The sequence below is a fragment of the Bufo bufo genome, chromosome 1 (genome assembly GCF_905171765.1).
Source record: "Bufo bufo chromosome 1, aBufBuf1.1, whole genome shotgun sequence".
NCBI classification, from domain to species: domain Eukaryota; kingdom Metazoa; phylum Chordata; class Amphibia; order Anura; family Bufonidae; genus Bufo; species Bufo bufo.
In genome coordinates, this window is record NC_053389.1 from 685,062,949 (window position 1) to 685,085,498 (window position 22,550).

A 22,550-nucleotide genomic window follows, 5' to 3' on the forward strand; every position below is an offset into this window, starting at 1 on the left:
ACAAGTCACGGTCCCTCAGGTAACTGATGTCAGGAAATCAAGGAGATTGGATGAGTGTGGAGGAATCTAACAGCCTCCTTGATTTCTCTTGATTCAGTGTTGATCAGTGGCGTCGCCAGGGGGGGGCCAGAGGGGGCCACGGCCCCCCCTACATCATGCTGTGCCCCCCCAACTAAAATGACCCCCCCCCCCCCCCCAGTGAGCCGCCGCCGGGCACAGGGAGATGAGCGCTTCCATTGCGCTCATCTCCATTGTAAACTGCCTGTGCCAGCGGAGCGGAGGTGCAGGGGAGGGAGAGGCGTGTCCCTTCCCCTTCCTCTGATAGGCTGCAGGCAGGCCCGAAGTGGAGGAGAGGCCCCGCCCCCTAATTGCTCCTGTTTATCTTTCCAAAGCTAAAGGACCTTTGATGATGTCATCACAGGTCCTGTAAGGGAACTGCACAGTGTAAAGTGTAGTTCCCAGGTTAGAACAGTGCATCTGCCAGGACCTGTGATGACATCATCTTCAACATCACAGGTCCTGCAGAATCTAGCAAAGGAACTGCACCAAAAATGGTGTAGTTCCTAGGTTTCAAAGGTATATCTGCCAGGACCTGTGATGACATCATCACAGGTCCTTCAACCCCTAACAGCAAGTATTAGAAGTTCACAAGCAGCTCTGCATTGATCCATACAGACTGGATTGGAGAGGTAAGAGGAGGTCCTCCACTTCTCATCATTTACCCCCCCCCCCTCCATGCCCTGTTTTTACTCATTGCTCACTCATGTATAATACTTCAGACAGGTACAGTGACCACTACCTCATGTACCTCACCCACAGTGACCATAATGTATAACTGACCACATATTTCTGTAAACATTGCATCTACAGTATTATACCTTCTATGTGTCACATCAATACACTGCTCTGTGTGTAATATATGTATATAGATACACACACATACATGCACACACTGCATATATTACACAGTATTATACATGCAATATGTACAGATATATAGTATATACCGCAGTGCACTGATATGTGAGGTACAAGGTATAATAGATGCTGTGTGTACAGATATCAGTACACTTCTGTATATACTATATATGTGAGGTACGAGGTATAATAGATGCAGTGTGTACAGATATATAGTATATACAGCAGTGTACTGATATGTGAGGTACGAGGTGTCAATACACTGCTGTATTTACTATATACCTGTACACACTGCATCTATTATACCTCGTACCTCACATATTACACTACTGTATATACTGTATACCTGTATACACTGCATATATTATACCCCGTACCTCACATATCAGGACACTGCTGTATATACTATATACCTGTACACACTGCATCTATTATACCCTGTACCTCACATATCAGAACACTAGGGAATATACTATATACCTGTACACACTGCATATATTATACCGCGTACCTCACATAACTGTACACTGCTGTATATAATATACATCTGCATCTATTATACCTCTTTTGTGTGCCAGGGCTGTTTTGTAATCCCAATCCGGCCCTGATGGCATAAATTATAAAACGCAGCAGCAAGAATAGTTCATGGAACAAAGGGAGGGGCTATAAAAGGGGAATGGGGGCCCAATTTAGATTCCTGCTATGGGGCCCAGTGATTTTTATGTACGCCCCTGGCTGCAGGCACTAGGCCAGCAGCCTATCAGAGGCCGGCACAATGACGTCATCGTGCCGCCTGAGCCTTACATTACAGCGTGGGACACAGGAAGAGGCTGCATCACATCGCTGACACTTAGGTAAGTATAAGTGTTTTTTTTTTGGTTTTTTTACAATAGTTTTACTGGCACATTGGGGGGGCTTATTACAATACTGGCACATGATGATGGGGGGACTTAATACTGGCACATGATGATGGGGGGGACTTAATACTGGCACATGATGATGGGGGGGACTTAATACTGGCACATGATGATGGGGGGGACTTAATACTGGCACATGATGATGAGGGGGACTTAATACTGGCACATGATGATGGGGGGGACTTAATACTGACACATGATGATGGGGGGACTTAATACTGGCACATGATGATGGGGGGACTTAATACTGGAACATGGGGGGGCTTAATACTGGCACGTGATGGGGGGCTTATTACTGGCATGTGATGGGGGGCTTATTACTGGCACGTGATGGGGGGCTTATTATTGGCACGTGATGGGGGCTCTTGTTACTGGCACGTGATCGGGGCTTATTACTGGCACATTGGGGGGCTCTTGTTACTGGCACGTTATTGAGGGCACTTATTACTGGCACATTATTGGAGGGCACTATAGGGGCATCTACTGAGGCCACAAATAAGGGGTGTTTTATATGGGGGGCTCTGTACAGTAGCATTTTATACTGGAACACATTATGGTGGGTACTATGGAGAAGGGGAAAGAGGAGTACTATGGAGTCATCTACGGGGGGCACTAAGAAGGGGTATTTTATACTTGCAAATTATGGGGGACACTGAGGGCATCTACTGGGGCACGATATATGGGACATTTTATACTGGTACATTATGGGGGGCACTAGCAGGAAGGGGGGAGAGGAGCACTATGGAGGCATTTACTGGTGCACTATATAGGGGTATTTTATACTGGCACATTATGGGGGACATTAGCTCAACTGGGGGCATAAGGGGGTATGTTTTGCACATTATAAGGATAATTATTTCTACTGGGGGGCATTATGGTGGGTTTTATTACTCCCCCATGGTATGACCCCCTAGTAGCAGCACCAGCCTCTCCCTGCTCTGCTATCCCTCTGCCCCTTCTCCAAATCCTTATTATGAAATCTTTCTCATTAGGATAAAACACAACATCAGCTCCGCCGAGCCCCCGGCCAAAGTGTGGAAGTGGCGTCCGAGATCCCCAAGGGCCAAGCCAAGTAACTGTAAGTGTTCATGTGAAATATGTTTATTTTATATATGTACACTCCTGTGAGAGGCGGGGAGGGAGATCTGTGGATGACACTGTTATAGGGAGGGAGATCTGTGGATGACACTGTTATGGAGGGGGAAATGGGGATGACACTGTCATGGGGTGGATCTGTGGGTGACACATATAGCATAAGATGCTATATACGGTATGTGGCATCCACAGATCCCCCCCATAGCAGTGTCATCCACAGATCCCCCTCTCTATAAAAGTGTCATCCACAGACAGCTGGACTTTTCTTCCCTGTTGCAGTTTTAGGTATTGGGTAAAGTATTGCAGCATTTCTAAGCGTACTTGTGTAAATGTATTGTTGTTATAGCTGCCCCCCCTACTTTTGTCCTGGCCCCCAGTGTGCCCCCCCAAAATTTGAAAGCTAGAGACGCCACTGGTGTTGATAGAATTAATGACCACTTCCCTTTTCTCAGCTGTTGCTCAGTGGTCATCCCTTCTACCCTTTATAGTCTGACCCCACCCTTCTGATGATGTGGTAGATAGCTTCATTTGGGTTTGGTTGAGCTGTGAGTTTGTCTCTGGTGTTCCTGCTCGTCCGTCTCTACAGAAGTTACGGTAAGTGTCGCGTTTGTTTGTGTTTGTTATATTCCCTGTTGTTTGTATCTGGGCCTGAGACAGAGACTTCCATTCATCCATCTGGGGAGGAATGGGTTGTCTCTGGTCCTAACCTTTTCCAGGGCTTAATAGGGATATAAAGGCCTAGGTATCCTGCATATGAATATTCCTACCTTCAGGGACTATTCATATTGATAGATAGTTAGGGCCCGGATTAGGTTTGTCTAGAAGGTGACCTGTTTCTTCCATAGTTTCCAGGCCCAGTTACTGTTCCCCTTCCCTCCTGTGTTCAGTGTGGAGTTTCCCCCCCACACTGATCGTGACATTATCTACCGCCCAAAAAAATGCAATTTTCGTCAGTGAAGCTATGGATCCTATGTCTGCACTGGTCGAACAGCTGCAGGGACTGTCATTGGAGGTATCTGACCTCCGTGCGTCAGTCTTACTGATTCAGAAACCACAGGCGGCTGGTTCCCATGGTGGGTACCAGGCCTGTCCTGAACCTAAGGTCGCCCTCCCGGACAGATTTTCTGGGGGTAGTGACAATTTCATTCGGTTTATGGAATCGTGTAAGTTGTACTTTAAGCTGCGTCCACTGGAGATGAGTGTCAACGTGTGGGTATGATCGTTTTTTGGCTTAAGGATGATGCACAGTCTTGGGCTTTTTCTCTACCGACTGGATCACCGTCCCTCCAGTCAGTAGATGAATTTTTTAGAGCCTTGGGTCTTATTTATGGTGACCCGGATCGGATCTCTCAGGCTGAGACCAAGTTGCGTGGTTTATGGCAGGGAGAGTGCTCCGTGGAAATCTATTGCTCTGAATTTATGAGATGGGGTACAGATACGGAGTGGAATGATCCTGCTCTCCGTAACCAGTTCTGGCAGGGTCTATCTGAGAGGCTGCAGAACACGTTGGCCTTTCATGAAAGACCTGAGTCATTGGAAGCAGCTATGTCCCTTGGTGTATGTCTGGATAGACGCCTGAGGGGGAGATCTAAGGGTCCCCAGTTTTGGACACTAGCCCCACCTCGGCAGAGAAATCGGGTACTCCCAGTAAATGACAAAAGTACGTCTTCTTGCTCCCCACCCACACCACCAATAGAAATTTGTGGATTAAGCGTTTTTTTTTTTGTTTACACCATGACGCTGAATGTACAGACAAATATTCACAAAATATCCCTTCTTTCCACAACAAAAACAGACTCCCGTCATATGACCAGAGCTCTTACCAGCAGTCCAAGGAGTAGCTCCCCCAACTGCATAGGCTCCTCACAAGGCGTAACCACAGGTGTCTCTTTACCATAAGTGTCAAAGGAAGCCGCCGCCTTATTTGACAGTACATCCTGAGGGTAAGGAAATCGAGGTATTTATCGACAGTGGGGCTGGGGTTAACCTGATTGATGGACAATTTGTTCGTATTGATGGGTTGACTACTAGTGCACTAGAGAAAAGCATTTCTGGCTTTGCAATTGATTCTGCACCTCTTACCCAAAAATGCCTGTCGCAGGTGGTAAATGACATCCATTTAAGAGTGGGTAATTTCCATCAGAAATCTGTCTCGTGTTATGTGTTGGAGGGTCTGCCTGCTCCGTTTTGGGTTTACCATGGTTAAGCAAACATAACCCTACCATCGACTGGCAAGTGAGACAGATTCTTGATTGGAGTGATTTTTGCATGGACATCTGTCTTAATGCATCTTTCTCTGTGGTAACCACTAAAACTGTACCCTTGTTCATTTCCAAATTTTCTCATGTGTTTTCTGAGAGTGGTAACCTGGAGTTACCCCCGCATCGGGAGTATGATTGTCCCGTCAATTCCTGGAGCTTAACTGCCCAAATCTCGGTTGTATAATCTTTCGGAGCCCGAAAGAAAGGCTATGCGAGAGTATATCACTGAGAGCTTGGCGAAGAGTCATATCAGACCATCTAAATACCCAGTGGCAGCTGGGTTGTTCTTTGTAAAAAAAAAAAAAAAAGATGATTCCGGATTTGTTTAGTCAGATTTTCGGTGCCAGGGTGTTCTCTAAATTGGATCTGAGGGGGGCATATAATCTGGTAAGGATCAGGGAGGGAGGTGGATGAGTGGAAGACCGCATTTAATACCCCTGAGGGTCATTTTGAAAACCTGGTCATGCCCTTTGGGTTAAACAACGCTCCTGCGGTTTTTCAACACTATCATTTACATCTTTCATCATCTGGTGGAGAGATTTGTGGTTGTATATCTGGATGACATACTATTTTATTCTCCAGACATGGAGTCTCATAAGGATTATGTGAAACAGGGGTTACAGATCCTAAGAGAGAATAAATTGTATGCGAAGATGGAAAAATGTGTTTTTGCTGTTCAGGAAGTGCAGTTCCTGGGTTACCTGCTCTCACCCTCAGGTTTTTGTATGGATCCCGAGAAAGTCTGTGCGGTGTTGGACTGGGAACGACCCGAAAATCTGAAAGTGCTTATGTGGTTTTTGGGATTCACCAACTACTACCGTAAATTCATCTTGAACTATTCAAATGTGGTTAAACCTTTAACAGACATGACTAGGAAGGGGGTCAATTTCTCTGTTTGGTCTGAGGCGGCATTACAAGCCTTTTCTGCTGTGCAGGAATGTTTTGCTTCAGCCCCTATTCTGGTGCAACCGGACGTGTCTTAGCCATTCATTGTAGAGGTAGACGCATCCGAGGTAGGGGTGGGAGCAGTTTTGTCGCAAGGTCCTTCACCTAGTAAATGGCGCCCATGTGCTTTTTTTCTCTAAAAAAAACTCTCAACTGCTGAGATAAATTAGGACGTGGGTAATAGGGAATTGCTGGCCAAGTTGGCTTTTGAAGAATGGCGCCATTGGTTGGAAGGAGCAATTCATTCTATTACGGTAATTACTGATCACAAAAATCTTGCTTACCTTTAGTCGGCTAAACGACTGAATCCAAGGCAGGCCAGATGGTCGCTGTTTTTCACCAGATTTAACTTCATTGTCACCTACCACCCTGGGGTTAAGAACGTCAAGGCAGATGCTTTGTCGCACAGCTCTCCTGGGGGGGTGATTCTAAAGATCCTAGTCCTATTTTGCCTGAAGGGGTAGTCATATCTGCCCTATATCCTGATTATAAGGCTATGGTGTTGGAGGCCCAAGAGGATGCTCCAGACTCTTGTCCTCCAGGGAAATTTTTGTTCCTTCAGACTTACGTCATAAGGTATTTGAAGAACATCACTCTACTATCTTGCCTAGACACCCTGGGAGCATATCCACTGTCGATCTCATCTCGCGCAGATTTTGGTGGCTCGGGCTGCGTAAGTGTGTTGACTCTGAGGACTATGTGTCAGCCTGTTGTACCTGTACCCGTGCTAAGGTGACACATACTCGGCCTTCTGGTTCGCTTCTTCTGTTATCCATCCCATCTAGACCTTGGACACATTTGTCCATGGACTTTATCACGGATTTAGCGTGGTAGTTGATCAGTTTAGTAAAATAGCGCATTTTTTAGCCTTGCTGGCTCTACCTAATGCCAAGACTTTTGCACAGGTGTTTGTCGATAACATCGTGAAACTACATGTCATTCCCTCTGATGTGTTGTCTGATTGGGGGAGTCAGTTTGTTTCCAGATTCTGGGAAGCGTTCTGTACTCGACTGGGGGTACAATTGTCCTTTTCTTCGGCTTTTCATCCTCAGTTGAACGGACAGACGGAGCGCACCAATCAGCATCTGGAGACTTACTTGAGATGTTTTGTTTTGGAGAACCAGGAGGAGTGGTCTTCATTCTTGTCGTTAGCGGAGTTTGCCATTAATAACCATAGATAGGAGTCCAATGATAAGTCACTGTTTTTTGGGGCATATGGATTCCATCCGCAGCTTGGCACATTTTCTGGTTTTCAAACTTCCAGTATTCCTGAGGAGGTACGATTTTCCTCTTCTTTGTCTTCGATTTGGCGGAAAATTCAAAATAACCTGAAAAAGATGGGCAACAGGTATAAGCATGTGGCTGACAGGAGACGTATGAATGGTCCGGACCTGAGAGTGGGTGATTCTGTGTGGCTGTCCACAAGAAACATTAAGCTTAAGGTACCTTCTTGGAAGTTGGGCCCAAGATTTATTGGTCCATATAAGATCACTGCCATTGTTAACCCTGTAGCCTTCCGTCTTGAACTTCCTCAGGTTTTGAAAATATAATGTATTTCATAAGTCATTGTTGAAGAAATGTGTCTAATCTGTTGAGCTGTCCTCCTTGCCTCCCGCTCCTGTCTTGGTGGACGGTAATTTAGAATTTCAAATCAGCAGGATTGTGGACTCCCGAGTTCTCCCGAGATCCCTCCAGTATCTCATCCACTGGAAGGGTTACTGACAAGAGGAGAGGATGTGGGTTCCAGTGGCCGATGTTAATGCGAATCATCTGGTGAAGGTCTTTCACAGAGCCCATCCTGATAAGGTTGGTCCTGGGTGCCCGGAGGTCACCCGTAGAAGGGGGGGTACTGTCACCGTCCCTCAGGTGACTGATGTCAGGAAATCAAGGAGATTGGCTGAGTGTGGAGGAATCTAACAGCCTCCTTGATTTCTCTTGATTCAGTGTTGATAGGGTTAATGACCACTTCCCTTTTCTCAGCTGTTTCTCAGTGGTCATCACTTCTACCCTTTATAGTCTGACCCCACCCTTCTGACTATGCGGTACATAGCTTCATTTGGGTTTGGCTGAGCTGGTGTGAGTTTGTCTCCAGTGTTCCTGCTCGTCCGTCTCTACAGAAGTTAAGTGTCGCGTTTGTTTGTATTTGTTATATTCCCTGTTGTTTGTATCTGGGCCTGAGACAGAGACTTCCATTCGTCCATCTGGGGAGGAATGGGTTGTCTCTGGTCCTAACCTTTTCCAGGGCCTAATAGGGATATACAGGCCTAGGTATACTGGATATGAATATTCCTACCTTCAGGGTCTATTCATATTGATCGATTGATTAGGTTTGTCTAGGAGGTGACCTGTTTCTTCCCTAGTTTCCAGGCCCAGTCACTGTTCCCCTTCACTCCTGTCTTCAGTGTGGAATTTCCTCCCCAAACTGATTGTGACAATGACTCTGTATCAGACATAGTTGCGATAGTCTTTCAAAGTAATGCAGGTTAATTGCATAATTACACACTTTTTTTTGCGTTGCTATGGGCAACAACAATTCTAAGGGTGTAGGTCCCTTTAAGAAATTTACTTGCAGCACTTTTAAATAGTCTATGATATACAGTAAGGCTCCTAGATATACTAGGCAGGGTTATTTCTACACCGGTACTCACTTCTTTGCTTGTGTAGAGTGATGCTGCAGCACTGGTTCTGTGGACACTTTCAAGATGGTGGTGCCCTCTTTTCTTCTAGCAGGGTACAGTAAGTATTTTAACCCCTCAGAAACAATAGGTAGGAACTTTGGTTCTAGGCAGCACTTTGTAGCACTTTTGTTGTTTTGAGTGGGCGGCAGAGCGGTAACTGCAGTTTTCCTGCGTGGGTCGGGGCAGTGCCAGAGGTAATGGTGCAGCAAGAAATTCAAAATTAACCCCTTGTGGGCTGGTCTGCAGCAATTTGCATAGATCAACAGTCAAAACCCCTGACAGCAAGCAATGATAGTGATACAAAAAGTTTAGAATTTTCAATTTTTGATGTTGCACAGATATATGAGAGTTCTTGTAAATGGTCAGCATTCAGTTCTTGTGCCACACAAACATTCTCACAAGGCAATAAAGATGGCAATAGGCCACAGCAAGCAGTTTTATCACAATCAGGCAAATTATCTTGCACACACTTGCACAATAAAGATGGATGATTTACATTCCCTTGTAAGTCACAGAGGATTTGATCCTGTTCGTAACGCTAAAATTATACAGCGATCTGGCTGCAGGAGCACATGTGAGTAGTCTTGGGTGTAGTAGTCATACTCACAGTTTTCGGAAGCTCACTGGGACTGCATGCGGTTATGGAAGGGTGCACTGATTCTTCCCTTTGGGACACAATCTGGTCCTGGGGTTCTTATGCCTGATAGCAGTTGAGGTGCCCATGATGTTGCTGTTTTATGGTGCGAGGCAGGGTCCCTGTTGTGACTCCAGCACCTTGCATTGCAAATGCAATGTGGCATAATGATGAGAACGGTGTTGTTACAACATATCCACAGTACTTTACTGAAGCCAGTCAGCAGGTGATCAACACAAGCTCTATTCACATGAAATGCAGTCTTTACAGTTGATTCAAGAAGTCCCCAAAGGTTGTATATGGAGGCTGGCTTCTTTCTCTCTCAATAAGTCTGGTCAATCTTTCCTTTCCTGCCCTAAAGGGATGCACTTTCTCTATCATCAGATATATATAAGTATATGATATCCACTCCACAGTATCCTCAAAGGAATAGAGTCTATGAACAGGGGGCCTTTCCTGTCTTTTGCTCAGTCACTGTAGCCACAGACAGCACCATTTTACTTTACAAAAATCGAAATGGGTTCTAATGTTTTCATTCTTTACTTTGCTGTGATTTTTTTCTTTAGAATTAGAAAGGGAAGGTGCACGTGGGAAGGACCGCAGGGCTAGAAGGAGAAAGGCCGGCTTGTATGCCATGTTGCTCTGAGGGTGCAATAGCCTGCTGAGACTTGTAAAGAGGTGCTGCTCGCGATCCCCACTAGGCTCAACATTGGGTAGTTGCAGAAGTCGAGAAGGGAAGAATGGGGACTTCAGATTGCTACCCTTCAAGGTACATTCAGGATACAGTGCAGATGCAGAGTATACTATTCATTAGTTAAATTGCAACATGTTTTGGGTTTCGGGCATTAACATGATTTTTTCTTTTGTAGGGAAAACACAATGATCAAAATCGAGGGTGAACACGCCTTAATGCTATTCATTTACAGAATAGGAGACAATATTACACAATCTTAAAGTCACAGGAAAACAAAAAAAAAAGTAGATATGAGCTATTCTATAATTTATACATTTCATATACGGAACATAGTAGTGGTGGACAGCTCACAGAATGTAGTATCATAAATACATTGTTATTTATGTGAAACAAAAGGAGCATTCATGCCTCCAAGCTTTCCATTTATACCCATTTCCAGTAGGCACCTCGAGTGCCTTTGTACTGCGGCAAATAAAAACACAATAGAATATAGACAATTGCAAGCTTAATACTCCATTTTTTCCTTGTAATGCTGAATAACACCTTTATAATTATACCTACAAATCCTGATTTTGCATCTTTGGCACAGAGCGGATGTTTATACATAGTTGTCATGTCTGAATGTGTTGAAGAAAATTCTATGTAACAACCAACAGCATATACGGTATCTCCTTGCCGTTGTTTACTGGGCTAGAAAGTGACATGACAAGTTAATAGAAGGACAGCAGTTACGGGGTGGGATGTTCTGAGTCTTCTTTAAGTGTCACTTAAGTGAGTGTGATCATTATAAGACATGAAGGGAAATTGAAGAGAACACAACATGGGTGGTAATAACACAATAGGAGCAAAGAAAATAAACAGGAAGAGTGGTTTATTTAGTCAATTACTACCTACAATAGCCTGTTATTATTAGGATCTAATCCGCCTTTAAATGACTGTACAGAACAGGCTTTCTTCACATTTCCCTTCTTTCTCATGAAGTACACTGAGATGTGCTATATCTGGCTCACCAATGATCTAGGATGTACTGATCTAATAATAATAGCACAGTGATGTAATCGTAACTACCTCGCTAGCTATACAAATGTATTCCTAATTTTTATGCAGATTCTGTGAGATATAACCACATGCAGAGGATTTTTTCATTATATGGGTCCATTTACATGCCCACATTCAGGAGAGTCCGCAAATCTCAAAGGGCCCCATAGCAAAACTTAGAATAGAACACCAATAGAAGTATATGTGGTTCAATATTAAATAACAAGCTAATCACATATCCATCATGATTATAGTATCACATTTTTATTAAACATATTTTGCAGACATGATTGGCATACACAAATAAATTAAAAAGGTAAAAAACACCCACACAGTGGTGGCGACCACATGGCAGGATAAATGCAATGAAGTGCAAGTGCAAAAAGTATTTTTAGGGAGGTACTATAAACTGCAGATTCAAGAGTACATAAATAAGTACACATAATGGTATGGGTATAAATAGTACAGATCAAATAACATGCAAAAAATAAGCGATGCAGTATAATACAAAGTATAAATATATGCAGATATCTATATAGTAACAAACAAATAATTGTGTCCAGCCTCAGGTCAGACCACCACCACTCCCCAAACTTTGTATGAGCCCCCATGCGCCACCAATTTTCCATTATGGGTGCGTCAAACATTTCCAGGTGATGCAGAACCGCAATACCCAGGATTTAAAAAAAAAATTAACATATTTTTTATTATGTAGAGGAAATTTTAAATTTGAAAAATTGTAATATAAAAAAAGTCGCTTTCAGTCTCATCGACTTTACCTGACTTCTATGTTGGAAACATAGGACGCTCACTCTGAACACCATATTGCTTAACCCCTTCCTGTCTACAGAAACAGATAATCCCCCTGAAAATACTGGTACCACACAATGCCCTCAAAAATAACTGCGTACATCAAACAGTGTCCCTGACAGTAATAGAGCCGTAAACATAGTGTCCCCCAAAAATAATTGCTAAGTGCTATCAGTGCTAAGCTGATACTGTGTTAGGGTGCCCTCCACAGTAATTGTGGTCTCAAAAGTCCTACCAATGGTAATAATTTTCTGCCAGAGTGCAATTAGTGCCCCCAACAGTAATAATTTCCCCACTGTACAACAGAAGTAATAATTCCTCCATAATACCCATACTAGTAATCATGTTCCTCATAGTCTCCTAGTAGTAGTAAAGCTCACCATAATGCCCCCAAGTAGTAATAATTCTCCTTATAATGTGTGACAGTAAAAAAATAACCCTAATGCCTGCAGTACAAAACTACCCCTTATAATGTGCACTGGTACATAAAATGCTCCCTTATAATGTATGCCAGTAGAAAAAAATGCCCCTTAATAATGTGTGGCAGTACAAAGAATGTCCCCTAAAATGTGTGCCTCTAAAAAAATAAATCCTTATAGTGTGTGTCAGTACAAAAAATGTCCCCCTTCTGTGTGGCAGTACAAAAAAATACCTCTTATAAGTGCCACCAGTACCCATAGTGCCCCCATAATGTGTACCAATTCTCCCTTCTGTGTGCAAGTACCAAAAATACTCCCTCTTAATGCCCCCAGTTGAGTTAATATCCCCATAGTGACCCCCCCCAACATGTGTGCCAGTACTAAATGCCCCTATTTAGTGCCCCCATAGTGCTCCTCTAATAGGCCTATTACAGGGAACGGGGAAGAGAGATGCCGCTCCAATGCCCTGCAGCAGTATTTAACTGTATTGCCATCCTGAAGATAGTGATACAGTTGAATATAGAGAGATTAGCGCTCCCAAAATGGAAGCACTCCCTTCCCTTGGCCCTGTCTTCGTAGTCGTGCCACATCACCTCACTTCTCCCAATTGGTAGTGCACCCCTGATAAAAAACACAACTGATGCAAAAAATTGCTAGAGTATTACCCTGCATTTCCTTCTTAAGCCCTGAATGAAGCCTATCCATAGATGAAATGCTAAGCTAAACATAAATTAGAGAACCAAATTGTGGGAATCAAGGTTTGGTTAGCCATATTTACATGTAAGGGTGCCTTTACACAAGGTGGAAAAATACGCTAGAAAATATGCAGCACAAAGACTTTCCTCATGTTATCCTATAGGGTTAAAAAGTGTCAATCCTTGCCCTGGGATTGTGTTAAAAATATAAGAATATATTTTTTAATGATTGTAATATGACGTTTTATAGAGGTGGGGTGTATACCTACCTGCGGGTTTAAAAAGACCGCCCCGGAATGGGCGGAATAGATGCCCCTGATGAAGCTTTTTGGAGCGAAACCCGGGTCAGGTGTTTGAACTTTTATACACTGCTTATTATCATTTTTGCCTTGTGAGTATAATAAACCCTTTCCATTTCAACTTATGTGACGGTCCTTCACTATTGTTGCAACTTTTGGTCTTTGACAGAAGCTTGTGAAGGGGAGGAGAAGGTGGCTTTCTGTGGCCTGAAAGCTTTCCTACATCCACCAACATCTGAATGATTCTTGAGTGAGGAATTTTCTGTTCTGTAGAGCAGCGGGGTCCGTCTGAAAAACGCACCTTTAAATGCGAACTGTACCCACTTCACGATTGAGACTGCGACGAACTAAAGGCAACGTACTAAAGGCTATTTTATACATTTACCTGCCCTGGGATTGATGCTGCTTTGTGGCTTTTCTGAAAGAAAATGCCTCCATTCATTTCAGTGAGGGACGTAATCCATATCCTAAACTGTGCCTAAAAGTCCACAATATTTGCACCTTTGTAAAAATCCACATCTGCCTTTTTTCTGCCACATTTTTCTGCCGTGTACTGTATAAAGGCACCCTAAAAGTAGCAATCAGATATTAGAGAAAAGGGTTGAGTGGGGTAAGAAAGTTCTGACTGTACAATCCTGGCTGCGGCTGGCGAACAATTGACATTCTAGAGCTCCGACTGGAATTATAGCTGACAATATATTTACATAATCTTAAAAAAAAAAATACAGACCTACTGCAAAGCAATAAAACAAAGTCACAATTCCTGTAAGGAGGTTAATAAATCAAGCTGAACGATTGAAAAATCTATAAAGCAGAGAACATTAGACCTGGGCCATCCTCTCTCACTCTCACGGCGTGAGAATGGCTGAACTGCTCTTTCATTCCGGAGTCACCTCTGATCCATGACATAGTTGGCTTGCAGCTGATGGCCAGCAGAATGAAGCTCACTGAGTCACTCCAGACAAGAGGAAGCCAAGAGATTTAAAGAAGGATTTGGGTTAGCTGTTATGTGCCAATCAGACCTAGAAAATAACAATCCTCCCAAAACAAGATGTCTGCTGTGAATCTACAGATCTCTTCACACCCCAGTACTGTGCCAAACTAAAGCCCTGCATGCAATCAGAAGCTTTAATACCTTGCTTAGCAACATGACAAGTCTCAGGACTACCGTGAAAAAGAGGCTTTATGCTGGCCTGTGAATAATTCTTTGCTTGTGGCTGTAAATGGCCTCTCCTGTCTGTTTAATGCACGTCAGAGGTAAGAATACTCTGCCGATAAGATCTTGCATACTCTGATATTCTGTTTCAACAACTTAACTAAGTGCTTGAGTTCTAGGCAAAGTATGGAATATCATTTTATCATGTTTAAGAGGTTGTTACAGTAAGAAAATATATTTTTTTAGGCAAGGTCTAGAATGGTATAAGAATAACAGAAGCATTACTCACCTCACCGATCCTTTCCGATGTTCCTCGCTGGTCTCTACCTCCTGGTCTTGGCTCCACAATGGCTAAGGTGGGTCAACTCTATGGGCAATGATTAGTTGAGCAAGCATCTGCAGCAAGCCGTGGACCTTTTCCTTACATGTATGGTATTAGTTTGGTTTTTAAAGATGGTACCCGCTCTTGAGCGCAGCAGGCACCATAACCGCCGGGTTTCTGCAGATTGTGGATATTTAACTCCTCAGATGCCGTTATCAAATGTGATCACGGCATCTGAGAGCTCTAAAACTGGAAGCCGTGCCCAGCCTGGGCCGCCTTCCCCTGGCTTCATGAGGGATCGGTCATGTTAAACTTTAAATTTAATCAGTTTCTATGAGGAGGTAAGTTCTAGACTTGACCGCAGTGAATCAATGGATGTCGTATATCTGGACTTCTCCAAAGCATTTGACACTGTACCACATAAAAGGTTAGTATATAAAATGAGAATGCTCGGACTGGGAGAAAAGGTCTGTATGTGGGTAAGTAACTGGCTCAGTGATAGAAAACAGAGGGTGGTTATTAACGGTACACACTCAGATTGGGTCACTGTCACTAGTGGAGGACCTCAGGGGTCAGTATTAGGCCCTATTCTCTTCAATATATTTATTAATGATCTTGTAGAAGGCTTGCACAGTAAAATATCAATTTTTGCAGATGACACTAAACTTGTAAAGTAATTAACACGGAAGAAGACAGTATACTGCTACAGAGGGATCTGGATAGATTGGAGGCTTGGGCAGAGAAGTGGCAGATGAGGTTTAATACTGACAAATGTAAGGTTATGCAAATGGAAAGGAATAATGCAAGTCACTAGTACATACTAAATGGTAAAACACTGGGTAACACTGACATGGAAAAGGACCTAGGAATTTTGGTGAACTGAAAACTAAGCTGTAGAAACCAGTGTCAGGCAGCTGCTGCCAAGGCCAATAAGATAATGGGTTGTATCAAAAGGGGCATAGATGCCCGTGATGAGAACATAGTCCTGCCACTTTATAAATCACTAGTCAGACCACACATGGAGTACTGTGTACAATTCTGGGCTCCTGTGAACAAGGCAGACATAGCAGAGCTGGAGAGGGTTCAGAGGAGGGCAACTAAAGTAATAACTGGAATGGGTGGACTGCAGTACCCAGAAAGATTATCAACATTAGGGTTATTCACTTTAGATAAATATATCAGGGGTCAGTACAGAGATCTCTCCCATCATCTATTTATCCCCAGGACTGTGACAGTGACGAGGGGACATCCTCTGCATCTGGAGGAAAGAAGGTTTGTACACAAACATAGAAGAGGATTCTTTACGGTAAGAGCAGTGAGACTATGGAACTCTCTGCCTGAGGAGGTGGTGATGGTGAGTACAATAAAAGAGTTCAAGAGGGGCCTGGATGTATTTCTGGAGTGTAATAATATTACAGGCTATAGCTACTAGAGAGGGGTCGTTGATCCAGGGAGTTATTCTGATTGCCTGATTGGAGTCGGGAAGGAATTTTTTCCCCCTAAAGTGGGGAAAATTGGCTTCTACCTCACAGGTTTCTTTTGCCTTCCTCTGGATCAACTTGCAGGATAACAGGCTGAACTGGGTGGACAGGTGTCTTTTTTAGCCTCATAAACTATGTTACTATGTTACAAAGTTAGATCAGGCAAGGCGGCCTGTACTACTAATAGGCCTAAGACTGCACTAGGTTTACAGGCTGATTATGAGTATATTCCAATGCAGGCATGTACATGGCAGCACTGCATTGGAATATTCAGAATTCAGAATTCTGTATTGCATAGATATGCATTACAGAATACAAGATGCAATCAAATGATTGCATGATTTAGTCAACTGGGGTTAACTCAATAATGTTAATTTTTATTTATTTTTTTAAAGTTAAAAAAAAATATATGAAAATTTTAATGATCCCCTTTTCCCTAGAATAAAAAATAAATACATGGGGGAGATCAGCAGTGGTTTGATTGCTCAGCTGCTCAGTTCCTCTGTGCTGGTGTTTCTGAATAATGGAGTGCCTATTAGGTGCTGATCCAGGGCCTCGGTGCTCTATTTAAACCCCTTCCTGGCCATACTCCAGTGCCAGTGTCTTGTTTGGGCTAGGTTCCTGGTTCTTGTTCCTGAGCTGATTTGGATTGATAATATTTCTGACCTTGTCTTGTCCTTTGATCACTCTTTGTCTCTCATGATTCATACTGTGCATCTCTTCTGGTTCTGACCACGGCTCGTCATTTGAACACTCTCTGTCTCTCGTTTTTGTACTGCGTTGTCCTCCTGGTTCTGATCCATTTACATACTGTACCCAGTGTCAGACTAGGGTACTTAGGGCCCACCAGTGTAACATTCTGGGGACCCACCTTAGGGCTCTTGCACACTAACTTATTTTTTTTCCATGTCTGTACCGTTCACTTTACTTCAATGGGGCCGCAAAAAAATAAAAATAAAGTCTCTGTGTGCATTCCGTGTCTGTATGTCCGCATGGCCGTTCTGCAAAATGATAGAACATGTCCTAATATTGTCGGCATTACAGACAAGGATAGGACTGTTCTAATAGAGGCCGGCTGTTCTGTCCGTATAATGTGGAATGCACACACCCGGTATCCATGTTTTGCGGATCCGCAATTTGCGGACTGCAAAACATCCAACGGTCGTGTTCATGAGCACTTACAGTGAGGACAGAAATATTAAAGATGTATGATGGCAGATGTTCACAGCAAAATGCACAAACATACATGTGGCAGAATTTACACATATATGGATATCCTGCACTTGTCAGTCAGAAACAAGACACATGCAGCACATACCAATCACTCATTGGACACTTGTGGGACACAAGACACTTATACACGGCTCACATGCCACTGATGCATATGTCACATACTGCACATACACCACTGATACATAGAACATATATAGCACATACCGATCACACATAGGAAACACGCAATGCACACACCAAGACATTTATGCCTAACCCTATTAAGTGTAGCTCACTTAAAAGGGTTAAAGGGGTTGTCTCACTTCAGCAATTGGCATTTATCATGTATAAAAAGTTAATAAAAGGCACTTACTAATGTATTGTGATTGTCCATATTGACTCTTTTCGATCACATTATACACAGCACGTATCCGTGGTTATTACCACCATGTAATCCAGCAGCGGTGACCGTGCTTACACACTATAGGTAATGTTGGCCTATGCGCACTTCCAGCCTTTCCCTATAGTGTGTAAGAACGGCCACCACTGCTAGATTACATGGTGGTAATAACGACAGATACGTGCTGTGTATAATGTGATGGAAAGGAGGCAATATGGACACTCACAATACATTAGTAAGTGCCTTGTATTAACTGCATGATAAATGCCATTTACTGAAGTGAGACAAACCCTTTCCAGGGGTGTAGCTAATGGCTCATGGGCCCTGGTGCAAGAGTTCAGCTTGGGGCCCCCCTTCCCTCAGTGCTTTGTGGCCAGGGGCAGGAAGCGCATAGCCTTCGTGCTGCCCAAGGCAAAAATTGAAATGGCACCCCCACCTCCATTCCAAATTCTTGATTTAATCCCCTTCCCTTGAGCCAGAGGTGTAACTTGACCAGCATGCACTTTCCATAATACGGGTGTCTTCTTGTGCACCTCAAGGGTCTTTGGGCCCCCTCAGGCTCCTGGGCCCGGGAGCGACTGCTACCTCTTCACCCCCTATAGCTACGCCCTGCTTTAAGCCCTTTAAGCATAAATGTCTGGCATGAAATTTACCAAATCTTAACCTCCTCATATTGTACATAATCTACTGTACATTATAATTAAAAGGGTTGTCCTACCATAATGACCTATTGCCTATCTACAGGATAGATGATAAATATCAGATTGCTGGGGTCTGTCTGCTGGAACACCCACTGATCCCCCTTCTTGATTGAGTGGCAGGTCGAGCATATGCCCTGCCTCTCCATCCATTCTCTGAAAAAAGGGGTCCTGAAACTTTCAATTACATTACCACCAATCTATGTACACAAGAGTCTTAAGACCACGTTCCCTTGATCATGGGGGTCCCAGCAGTCAGACCCCCATTAATCAGACACTTATCACCTGTCGTGTCATAGCTGTTGGACCTTTTCACATTCCCTATCCTTAAAGGTTTTCTTTGGGTGTAAAAAAAATTAAATAAAATAAAAATGAAAAATGTGGCCCAAAATATGTGTCAAACTAAAATAGAAATGCTCGCCTGTTAAAGGACCTGTGTCCACTTTTCTAGTTATCCTCTATCCACAGGATCGGGGATAACTAAGTGATCCGTGGGGATCTAAACGCTGGAGCCCCCACTGATCCTCCTTCTTGATTGAGTGGCAGGTCGAGCATATGCCCTGCCTCTCCATCCATTCTCTATGGGGTCGTTGGAGATGGCAGAGTACAGCGCTAGCTATTTCCAGAGAGAATAAATGGAGCAGCAGGGCATATGTGTGGCCCGCCACACCATGAAAAAGGGGGAACAGGACCCATTCTTTGGATCAGTGGGGGTTTCGGAATTGGACCCCACTAATTATATAGTTATGCCCTATGGTGTGGAGAGGCTACCTTGAAAACCTGGACAACCCCTTTAAATCCTCCACCACTCCACCACCAGTATCTCTTTACATGGCGGCAGTGATGCCTGTAAATACGGAATATCATCACTACCGCCATGTAAACCACACGTGACAATACTGGAGAATATGAGGCACTGTGCAGAATTTTTCAGTCATAAGTCCAATCCCCTTTGCAGGTCATAACCAACGTGAGTAAAGGGCACAAACGGAGAGTCATAACAGAAACAGAGGCATTAGGGTCACCTGAGGTAGGGTTTGCAGAAACACCCCATATGTGGTCATAAATCACTGCATGGACACACGACACGGCAAGGAGCCCCATATGGTTTTTGGAGGGCACTTTTTAGGCACCATGTTGCATTTGAAGAGACACTGAGGTACCCCCAAAGTGAAACCTCCCCAAAAGTGACCACATTTTGTAAACTACACCACCAAGGGAATTTTTAAGTGGTGTAGTGAGCACTTGACCCAAAAAGTGTTTCATAGAATTTATGATACTTGGCTGTAAAAATGAAAAATTATTATTATTAGAAATGAGCGAATTTTTAATTTTTTGGGAAAAATTTGGTTCGATACGAATAAATTTGCGGCGAATTACGTTAAAAAACTTCTATTTCCTGGCTGCAGAGAGCCTTCATAGTAGTGTAGAACACTGTGCCTTGCAGTAACATGCATAGAGAATCTGCTTTGGTAGTGAAATAATTTTGTGAGTCTGTATGACAAGTAGAGCCCCCCCCAACAGGGTGGAGAGGGTGTCAGTAGTAAGTTTGTGTTGACATCACTGATTATTTTGCCCTTCCTCTGATCCGTCACAATAACCCCTGAAAAAACGAATCTTGTCTGTGGAACATACGCCTTTACTCGGTCAGAATTTGGTCACTAATCCATCAGTATTGCTAATGCCAAAAAAAAACAGGAGTGGATCCAAAACAGAGATGACACGTGAACGGATTTGAACGGGGGAGAACAAACTATGTTTATTTAACAAATAGGATATTAACACACATAAAATACAACACAGAAGGGGCAAAACCACAAGATTTGAAAGACAAACTGGAAAAACAAAGTGCTTCATCATCAAGAATAGAATACCAGTGTCGGGGTGACCATGAGGGTAATGCATACGGATCAAGAAATGTATGGGGTTATGGCTGATAACTGGAGGACAGTCCAGTAAACAAGCCGACTCCAGCTCATTCCGTGACGAGCTGGGTTGCTGATAAGTGAATTCTAAAGTGTCTGAAGAAATGCGAGTAAAGACATTGGAATAAATTGTCCACTTCCTCCAACGTGACCTCGTCCTTTGATTTATGAATATCATTCAATAAAGTCTTAAAGTCCTCTGCGTGGATGGCATAAGAAATGTCCACTCGAGGTTTGACGGGCACAGAGAAAACAAGCTCTGTTGCCGACACTGATCCAGACATGTTATACCCGGTCCACATCGCTGCTAGCCACGTAAGGTCCTGAGAACTGATCACCAGCTTACAGAAACATCAGTCAAAGAGTCTTTGGAACAAAGTCCCTACGATAGCCGTGAGCACCTCGGAGCAGTTATACAGGAAGAGTGGGAGGCAAGTAAATATCTTTGGTAACACCTCCAATAGATCATCCTCTAAGTACGTCCCGCAGAACCAACCTGTCCACACAATCCACTCCTCTGTGCTTGCCTTGGTGAGTGGAGGCTTGGATGAAATCTGTATGAGCACAGCCAGTAGATCTCTATCCTTTCCTTTGAGTCCGGGTAAACAGGAAAATTTGGCTTTTAGATCCAGCTCTGAGCCCACTTCAAAGGCAAGACCCTTCTGCTTCTCGACAGCTATGTGGGCAGACAGGTGCTTGGAATACTCTTTCAGTCTGGTGCACGAGAAATTATACATCGGTGTCACACTGTACAGAGTTCATTGTTTTTGAAGAAGCAAAGCAGCCTGTGCCGGATCCAGAGTTTCCTCCAAGGAGGTACACTGCAGGATTTTTCTTTTAGACAAGCTTCGTAATGCAGACCATCGACGTGCAGAGGTCAAGCTTCCGAGAGGATACCTCGAGCTGTGAAAATGACTGCTCCTTCGTGCCGATGACCTATGTGAGACAGTAACAGATCTCACACAAGTTAGGGGCAAGGAAAGGGTGGATAGAGCGGTCCACACCCCTATTCCATCACAGGTGAAACCAGCTGGAGGTACTCAGGCTGGCATAAAGCACCTCCCAGGGTGTCAGTAAGGTGGAGTGTGTTACCCGTGGACAGAGGCCTGGAGGTTCTGTGAATGTGGTCTCAGCCGGGCAAGGCTGAGGGACCACGAGGCTGGGAGATAGCCTGGACTGACTTTGTTACAGCCTAGAAGTGAGCTTGACTACTGGCTAAGAAAGCCGCATGTGATGACCGTGTGTAAACGGTGCTTTAGGTGAGTCAGGGATATGATTGTGTTTAGGTAGAGCCCAGACAGGCAAGGTGTTTATTTATTATTGTTTTGTTATTCTATTTTTGCTGGGGTGCCACAATAAATGCATTGTTTGGATCTTGAACCTGGTGTCCTGAAGCTGTATCTGTGAGGATGATCCCCTGAAAAAAAGCTACCCCTCACATTTACATCTGGCGGTTAACACCCCATCAGTTGGTGTTTGCATATCCTGGCCATTTTTAGGATGTCTTGCAGATGGGTGGAAGACTTCAGGAACCGCTTGACAACCAAACTGAACACGTGTGCCATGCAGGGTGCATGGGTCAGCCCTCCTTGACGCAGCGACTACACCATGTTCTTCCAGTTGTCGGTCACCATGGTTCCGATTTTAAGTTGTCGCGGAGAAAGCCAGGATTCGATTTCTTGCTGAAGGACATGAAGCAGTTCCTCCCCTGTGTGACTGCGTTTGCCCAGGCAAACGAGGTGCAGAACAGCGGGAGAGTGATGAGACGGGTCGCACATGGCTTGCATACACTACATGCCTCCAACATAATTCTTGGATCTCTACATGAAAATAATGTATTTGGTGTAAATCACGAGAGGGGCATATTTGGAGACATTGACTTAACAAGAGATACAGAGCAGCGGAGTTTACATTGAAATTTTAAATTTCAACACTGCGTCATTCAGCCCATAC